Source organism: Cyphomyrmex costatus, unplaced genomic scaffold, assembly GCF_001594065.2.
Source record: "Cyphomyrmex costatus isolate MS0001 unplaced genomic scaffold, Ccosl1.0 scaffold2143, whole genome shotgun sequence".
NCBI classification, from domain to species: domain Eukaryota; kingdom Metazoa; phylum Arthropoda; class Insecta; order Hymenoptera; family Formicidae; genus Cyphomyrmex; species Cyphomyrmex costatus.
The window spans coordinates 9,629-19,267 of record NW_017276196.1 but is presented as its reverse complement, the minus strand read 5'-3'; the positions used below and the strand labels follow the sequence as shown (position 1 = coordinate 19,267).

The 9,639-nt window shown below is 34.6% G+C and overlaps 1 pseudogene; it reads left to right on the top strand.

The window, feature by feature from the left end:
* Positions 1 to 5,657: 5,657 nt before the first annotated feature.
* On the top strand, positions 5,658 to 7,219 carry LOC108773608 (putative nuclease HARBI1; annotated as a pseudogene).
* The last annotated feature ends 2,420 nt before the right edge of the window (positions 7,220 to 9,639 follow it).

Sequence of the window (9,639 nt, the reverse complement as noted above, 5' to 3'; positions counted from 1 at the left end):
ATTTGTATAAAAGATTTGATATCAATAGTCGGCGCCAAGTTATTCTACCTTATTACTTACTTAATTTTAATGACATGTATCATTTGTATAAAAGATTTGATATCAATAGTCGGCGCCAAGTTATTCTACCTCATTACTTACTTAATTTTAATGACATTTATCATTTGTATACAAGATTTGATATCAACATTCGGCGCCAAGTTAAATTCTACCAAATTAAAGAGTAAAACACAAGTGGTACCTTTAATCTTTAAGAACCCATATAGTACTATTATTTAAATTCCACTAAATTAAAAAGTAAAACCTAAGTGGAATTATCTTTATCTTCATACAATGAAACCTAAGTATATGCCTTTGTATTCTTATTAAAAGATCTTGCTATTCGAAACCAAGTGACTTAATTCTTCTTTAAAAAAATTATATCACAATTAATTTAAAAACAAAAGGAAAAAAATTTATTTAAATAGAAAAATTTTTTATGTAAAAACACTTCGCGCTGCTCTAGTTCTCGATCTCGATGTAATAAAATACAATAATAAAGATACGAAACATTTTCACGAGAATTAAAGTATTTAGTGTGTATATATTCGTGTATATGTATGTGCGAGTGAATTGTATCTCAATCTCAATATATACTAACGTCATAATAAAATTATATATGGATGTAACATTTTGTATAAAAGAGATTAGAAACTACGAGGGTTAAAGTATGCAGTCTGTATGTATAGTCTCGCGTACAGTAAATGCGAGTGACATACATAAAAAAAGAAAGTTAAGCTGTATATTTACTAATTAAATGTAGCATTTAGAATATGTTAACTGTAATTTTTAAATTATCATTACCTTTACATATATTTGTATTAATTATTATAGCTTTTAGATAGTTTTTATTGTTTGTCTTATTCGCTCTAGCACAGCGCGAAGTGTTTTTACATAAAAAATTTTTCTATTTAAATAAATTTTTTTCCTTTTGTTTTTAAATTAATTGTTTAATATAATTTTTTTAAAGAAGAATTAAGTCACTTGGTTTCGAATAGCAAGATCTTTTAATAAGAATACAAAGGCATATACTTAGGTTTCATTGTATGAAGATAAAGATAATTCCACTTAGGTTTTACTTTTTAATTTAGTGGAATTTAAATAATAGTACTATATGGGTTCTCTTAAAGATTAAAGGTACCACTTGTGTTTTACTCTTTAATTTCGTAGAATTTAACTTGGCGCCGACTGTTGATATCAAATCTTGTATACAAATGATAAATGTCATTAAAATTAAGTAAGTAATGAGGTAGAATAACTTGGCGCCGACTATTGATATCAAATCTTTTATACAAATGATACATGTCATTAGAATTAAGTAAGTAAGGATAAAATCATGTAGGTTTTTAAAGATGGTTCTACTAAACAGCAAATGTGATTGGTCAGTTTCACAGTCGATTAAGTAGTTGACGTTGGTGAAACTGGCCCAAATAGTTTTTTGACCAGCAGTACCCACTCTTAGCTCTTTTTTCTACCTTTTTTTTAAAATATGTACTTGTTAAATTACGTATAATCATAATAAGGAGTACGAAATAACTAAAGACATATAGAAACTGTCTTATTCTTCTTTCCTGCTTCTTTAATAAAATATGTATACCTAAGAAGTAAATCCGTCAAACCGGCGAAAGAAAAGAATCGATACCTTTTCTGATTTTGCAAATCTCGCGTTCGTACCTCCCCAACATTTGTCTAAGGCTGGGGGTGTTACGTCCTGTTGACTCCACGATTCTTTTCTTTCAAAGGGTTGGTCAGCGTCATATCTAGAGTAAGATTTACGAGACAGGCCCGAGCGCAGATATCTGATAATAGAGCCTAAGTGCACTCCATGCGCTGGGAGACTCGTAAATGTCACTCAAAAGGAAAAATCAAAAGATGAAAATAGCATACATACAAAAGGCTGGCAGAGATTACAATTGCGGAACCGTACATTTCTAAGTACAATTACACGATAACGAACACTCAAAAGTACTATCTGAGGGCGACCCGCGATATAATAAAATTCGTCCAAGAGATAGCAGGCGCCATGTCCATTGCGCCAGATCATAAATCTCCTTATTGTCAAACCTCTTCCGGGGAGACGCGAGATACGCAACAATGATAAGACCCAAGAAAAATCGTAAAATCTTTATTACTGAAACAAAAAAAAAACGCTAACATCAGCAATGATAAAAGTTAAGAAAAATCGTAAATCATGTCACAAGTTGCTAGCGTTGCAACAATTTCAGACAAAGGAAAAATCCGCCCTATTGGGGTATAAATAGAGGCCCTCGGAAGCGCACAGAGACAGTTCTAATCATCAGTCCACCGTGTTAGTTTTTCGAGGCGATAAGCCCGAGTTGACTGGCCCGGTCTCCCTCTTGTTCGCTCAAGTCACCTCTTTGATCGGAAGTCAGTTGTCCGAGGCATTGCCCGAGTCAACTGACCAAGATCTGGTGTTCGGTTAGAGACAGCCCACCAAGGCCCACTCACGGCCCGTCTACCGCTGTGCGCCTCCGAGGTCGTCGACGTCCACCAGGAGCACCCACGACCGACCGTGCGTCTCCGTGGCTTTCGAAGTCCACTAGGACCACCCACGACGACCGTGCGCCTCCGAGGCCCCTCTGAAGCCTTTTGCACAGTGAGGGACTGACCGCCCCCATCTTTTCTTCGGTTATACAAGTAAGCCGTTGCCGTTCCCTTCCTTATCCCTTCCCCTTCCTTAATAAGAGTATACGTATAATGTACACGCAACTCCAAAAATTTTTTATAATTATTAACCGCTCCAATTTTAGTGCGCACTCGAGGTGCGACTAGGGAGCCTCGCTCCAGAGGCTCTTATATTAAGGACCCCCGCCAGAATCCGCGGCCTGGGCAACTTCTGATGCCCGAACCACACCGCCGCTCCCTGCAAACACTACGCCGCCGTCTCTCCTTGTTAATACCACATCGCGCCCCTCCGTAATAGTTTCTCCGCCGTTTCTCTCCGCGACACAAACATACACTACCACAACACACGTACAATATCCCGAACCCTCCTACTCCCCCGTCGACTCCTCAGAATTCCCATTACATCTCTCCAAATTCCCGCCTCTAATTGATTCCCCCTCAATTTCTCCTCTCCCTATGCATGAGAGATTCCCTTCCGTGCACGAGATTCCCACTCCTCCTCCGTTCACGGAACTACACTCACCTTCCCTCGTTACCCCCTCCTTTTCCGAGCAGACTTTCTTTCCTTCCGAGCAGACTTTCTTCCCTTCCGAGCAGAATTTCTTTCCTCTCGAGCAGACTCTCCCTCCTCCCATCACCACCTCCTTCCTTGAGCAAACTCTAACCCCCCCTGTTATTACCACCGTTTCCCCCGATTCCGAAATTGTAATGTACTTTCCAGGAATCTCCATCCCCTTTTTCGTACGGCTGGACGCTATCCGCCCCGTCGTCCCTTGTTCCTGTCAAGAAAACCCCTCCTAATTCCTCTTTCTCTCTCTCTCTTCTCCCGTCCCACACACACGAACACACACATGCTATTTGTAAATTTTAGTTTAATAAGATTTGTGTAATGTCTATTCACCTTTTTATTTTCATTTATTTTTTCACGTGTAATGTTCCTTATATATTTTGTAATAGTAATAAATAAATGTATTAGAAATTTAATTTTAAAATCGCTTAAATTCTTAAACCCTTTTCTCGTATTCCCTGATCCATTCCCGTTAGATCGCACAGGTCCACTCCCAGGTAATAGGGATTAAGTTCCCTGACCTAAATTAAAGGACCAACGATCGTGACCGCTCACGGAGAAAGGCGTCATAGTGTCTCTTCCGAGACACTGACCCATTTTCCGGAGCACTTAAAGGTACGATCGACTCACAGGACACTCCACGGTGTGTACCTGCGAGAGCTCGAACTCGGTGACGCTCCTCCGTTGCCCCTTCCGAAAATTGGGGATCGAGCGTGACCGAATCTCGGGCAGAGTTCGTTGCGCCCTTCCGCAGCTCCTCCCGGAATCGGAGCTTGGACGTAACAATAGATATCATTAGAATTAAATAAGTGTAAAGATAGTATACCTCTTAGATCTTTAGAGATAGAATTTAACAGGCCCAAACGGTTTTTTTTATCAAAAGCACGCACTCTTATATATTTTATGGAAAAAATCCATATTATATGACAAGATAATGAAATACAACGAAAAAGATGAGTAGTGAGGATGGAAGGAGGGAGAGGAAGAAGAGGGAGGAAGTGCAATGTATCGTAGAATTTAACTGGCCCAAACGGTTTTTTATCAAAATAAGGATAACATCACGTAGGTTTTTAAAGATGGTTCTACTAAACAGCAAATGTGATTGATCAGTTTCACAGTCGATTAAGTAATTGGCGTTGGTGAAACTGGCCTAAGGATAACATCACGTAGGTTTTTAAAGATGGTTCTACTAAACAGCAAATGTGATTTGGTCAGTTTCACAGTCGATTAAGTAATTGGCGTTGGTGAAACTGGCCCAAATGGTTTTTTGACCATCAACACCGACTCTTAGCGCTTTTTTCTACCTTTTTTTTAAAAAGGTAAGTTTGTATGGTGAAACTGGTTAAACTAGATATAAAGGAAGAGAGATAAAGAGATAGAGAAAAACATGTTGGTTTAATACATTTTTATTGCAATATTTGACTGTTTATTTGAATGTTTACAAGACACAGAAATTACAATTTAACTTGGCGCCAACTATTGATATCAGATCTTTTATACAAATGATGTATGTCATTATAAGAAGACAAAGATAGTAATACATGGGTTTTACTATTTATTTTTTCAAATAAAAATTATACATGTTAAAAATAGTATCACATAGTACACTTTACGTATGTTCATTTTGTACTAGCAACTATAACTATTAATCAGTTAGTTTTCGTGGTAATATATTAATACTATTTAACTCTTGATAGTTCTGCGATAGTTTTAAATATGCGTCATATCGGTCAGCAGTCAGTAGAACTTAAAATAATAACATATTTAAATGATAACAGCACGGTTTATTATCGGTGAGCCGGATGAGGGGGTGACGTGCGACTCGTGTCCGCCCTTGCACATCAAAACAATCCCCAAGGCTGCTTTCACTAACTGTGTAATATTAACGCGTCAATTTTACATATTTATTCTTTATTCGTCAAACGCAATTGCATATATAAAATAAAATTATTAAATAAATGTAAAACAGTTGCTTTTTATAGTAATATATTATGTGCGTTGCGGTGTTGTGAGAGAGACAGCGAAAGCTAGACGTAGACGATTCGAGAATCAACCGAAGGTTGCACTGTCCCCCTCACATCACCCCTCCGCGTGCAATCCAAATGCCCAATGACGACTGAATGGCATTGATCCGTGCACGATGCAGTGTGGTAAGGGGGACAGCGAAAGCTAGAAGCAAATGGCTGCGTTCAGTGAAGAAAGCAGCTTAGTAAGCACTTTGTGCTGCGCTGCTAGCAGCTTATGATTTCTGCTGAACGGACTTTTTCCACTCATGTATATGTACATAACCTTCAAACTCTGAGTTAATAAGTATTCCGGGAAGTCGAGTGGCTAAGCGCTCTACAGGTTCGACTCGTGGGGCTCTATTCTAAAGTGTGTAGCCGTAAGAACGGTACAATTTATAATGAATGCAGCAATATTAATTGCATTAGATGATGGCTTCGATAATGCCATTAATATAATAGAAAATATTGTAGAAGATTTGGGGCATCCAATACCAGAACCAGATGCAGAAAATAGGCGTAACGCAAGGCCACGTAATGAAAATTATTTTGAAATTACAATTCCGCGGTACACTGATAGGCAATTTATTGAACATTTTAGAATGTCGCGACGTACATTTGAGGTAAGTACATATTGCATGTATATATATTTATATTTGAAATTGGGAATGTTATTTTATAAAAATAACACGTTACTATTATACCATTACTTTTTGTATTATAAAAAGTAATGGTATAACTTATTATTTTTTTTATACATATACATATAACAAAATCATACATGAGCAAAATAGTGATTATTAACACTAATTTTTTGTTTACTAATAATTTAACTTCATATTTTATAGGAATTACTTCATGTAATAACTCCATTTGTAAATGAGCAACAAAATAGAAATGTGTACATATCAAAACAATTAATGTTTTCTATTTGGATATTGGCAAAACCAGAAAGTTTTTTATCAGTTGGTGACAGATTCGGTTTGTCAAAAAGTACAGGACATCAAATTTTTAAGAACATTATTAATATTTTGAAACAATTAATGCCACAGTATATAAGATGGCCAAATGTAGCACAATGTCAATTGTCTATTAACGTTTGTATTTTAATTGAATTTTCTATTATTTATGTATAGAAATTATAATTAAAATTATAATTCTTTAATATCATTAAAAAATTTTAGATATTTGAAGCTCGGTCACGTGGTTTCCCGGGAGTAATCGGTGCCATAGATGGCTGCCACATTCCTTGTAAAGCTCCAATAATGAATGCAAACGATTATTATAATCGAAAAGGATTCCACTCGATTATTTTACAAGGTAAGAATTATAAATATAAGAGAAATTTTTATTTTAGTGTGTGTATATATATATATATATATATATATATATATAAATAATGGTAATGAGTTATTTTTTACTAAATAATTTTTTAAATTGTAGGAACATGTAATCATAGAGGATTATTCACGGATTGTTTTATTGGGATGCCGGGGCGCATGCATGATGCTAGAATTTTCCGAAATAGTCCTTTATTCAACGAAATAACTAATGTAGAAAGACCTTTAATTCCGGATAATATGCACCTAATAGGAGACTCAGCATATCCCTTATTGTGTTTTTAATGACGCCATTTCGAGACAATGGGCATTTGACGCGTTCACAGATTATATATAACATAAAATTAAGTTCTATTAGATCAATTATTGAAAGAGCTTTTGGTTTACTAAAAACAAAATTTAGGAGGTTAAAATATTTAGACATAGGAGATTTTGAATTGGGAAATAACATGATAGCAGCAGCATGTGTGTTACATAATTTTATTATCGTTGGCGATGAATTAAACATACAAGATGAAGATTATTTGAATGATATGGAAAATATGGAAGAGGATAATAATAACATAAATGAAGAAATAGGTCAGGCTGTTGAAAAATGTCGACAAATTGTTGAGCGATTTTAAATCATTATTTCTTATGTGTGTATAAGTACTTTATTTTTTGAATAATTGAACACTTTGTACATAAACCATAAATATATGTATTTTCAGTATTTTAATTATGTATTTTTAAAAACAAAAAGTTTAAAACTAATATATTTATGTAATATTATGTTATTTCGTCTTAGTACTCTATCCTTTTGTAATTTTTGAAATAAATTTATCTGTTATTTGTCTGCGAAATTAAAGTTTTCAAAATATCATTTCTTTCTTGCTGAATTTTGTTATGTTTTTGTATCACTTCTTTTAAATTTTTTATTTCCTGCACTCTTCTTTCTTCACATTCTATTTGCTTTTTGCGTAAATCATATAATGATTTTGACTTGGAAACTTTTTGCTTAGAGTTATTTTTGAGAGATAGGTTTGACTGATTATCTGCTGCAATATCTGATGCACTGTAGGACAAAAATATCTGTTGTTTTTTTACTGACTGATTACCATATGTATACAATTTATATCTATTTTTCATATTAGATGCATGTAAATAAAAATTAAATTGAGCACAATCTTTTAACCAATTAAAAACATATGAGTTATCTTTAATCAGCGTTTTCACAAACCTATCCTGAGTTAAACTCTCTGCCACGTCTTCTACAACCACGTCTTCTACAACCAAACAGCTAGAATTTGTTATGGATTCTTCATAAGTCGAGGTAGATGGATTTGAAGAAAGAACACATTCTTCAATTCTTTGTTCATTTCCAGGTGTATTTTCTTTATCTCGCGTTATTGTCAAGGAAGACAGTGTTGGTCCAAAGTTGATAGTTCGGTCGTCTTTGAATACATCTTCCATAGTATCATACCATTCCCAGTGTATTCGTCCACGTCCTGTACTTGTTTTTTTATTATTATCTTTTATATTTTTATATGTCTGTTTTAGATTTCTCATCTTGCGGTCCAAAATATCTTCGTTGACATTATAATTGTTTAATTTGAATTCGTTGACTATTTCTGTCCATAATCCCTTTTTTTTTATTTTTGGATCACGAAATTTATTTTTTCTATCATAAAATTTTTGTAAAAGTAACTTAGTACTTTGCTTTGTCCATGTAAAATTTCCAGTTTTTGGATCTATGTTATTAAATATACTTTATTATATATATATGTATGTATAGTGTGTGTGTGTGTGTGTGTGTTTTTAATACATCAAATATTTTAGAGTATATTTCTTTCAAATTAGTTACAAGCACATACCGTTTCCTTCATCTATTACACCTATTGCTTCAGTAGGCATGTGATCAGCAAAATATGTTTTGAAGAACTCTGGATCTACGATAAAATATTATGTATAATATTTATAGATTTAGATATTAAAGATAATTTTGTATGTTATATAAAGATTAGTTGTTTTCTCCATTTATCAAAACTCAGATAATTCTCATTTGTGACTTAATTAAATACGCGTTCCTTTTTCATTCTGACAAGTGAGATTCAACTGATTTTTTAACTACAATCTACATAAGCTCAACATCTTGTGCTTTGTGTCGTTTGTTAATTTATATTAGAAATGAGATTATACATCTGTATTATTATACAATAACTTAATCATCAAAATAAGCAAGTAATAACGAATTATATAAGTATAATATATTCAGATTACTTCAGATTCAATTTTACGTGTAAAAATGAAAAGCAACTATTATAATTTATATAAAACAATAATATAGATAATAATATAGATATAATAATTAAACTTATCTACATAATATTTAAGTTTTTACCATTTTGCAAATTATTGTGTATGTCATTTGCTGCCGTAACAGTGTATATTATATTGTTATAGGTGTAACATTTCTCGATTATTTCTGTCATTTTCCTCTTATAAGATCACGAATCGACCGTTCAGGTTAGAGCCTGAAACTACACAACACAACATCCCTTCTAATTAGCAAATAGGTTATGCAGCACTGTGCAGCACAACACGTTGCGCTTACTAAGCGTACTTTCAGTCCGCTGGAAAAAATGGCAACCGCTTAGTTAACATGTTGGAAAAGCGCAAATCGCTAAGTGGCGGTCAGCAGAAAATCTTACAACAGTTGCAAAGCTGCTTTCTTCGCTGAACGCAGCCATGATTCGAAAATCAACCGAAAGTTAGTTGTCCCCCCCCACCCCACCGCTCCTCGTGCAGTCAAAATGTCTCATAACAGTTGAATGGTTTAAGTATCATACCAGTCAGGATTTGGAAGTTTTTAAAATAATTTTATTTAAAACATGTATTTCAAATATATATATGGAGGGGCGAGTGGAGGAGGTCCGGTGGGTCGAAGATGGTAAAGTAGTGAGTGGAAGGTGAGAGAGGATGTCAAAAAGTTGTAATAACGAAAAAAGTGAAAATACGGCGAAAGAGAGGAGCGGCGGGGGTGGGTGGTGGTGTCAGGGGAAGG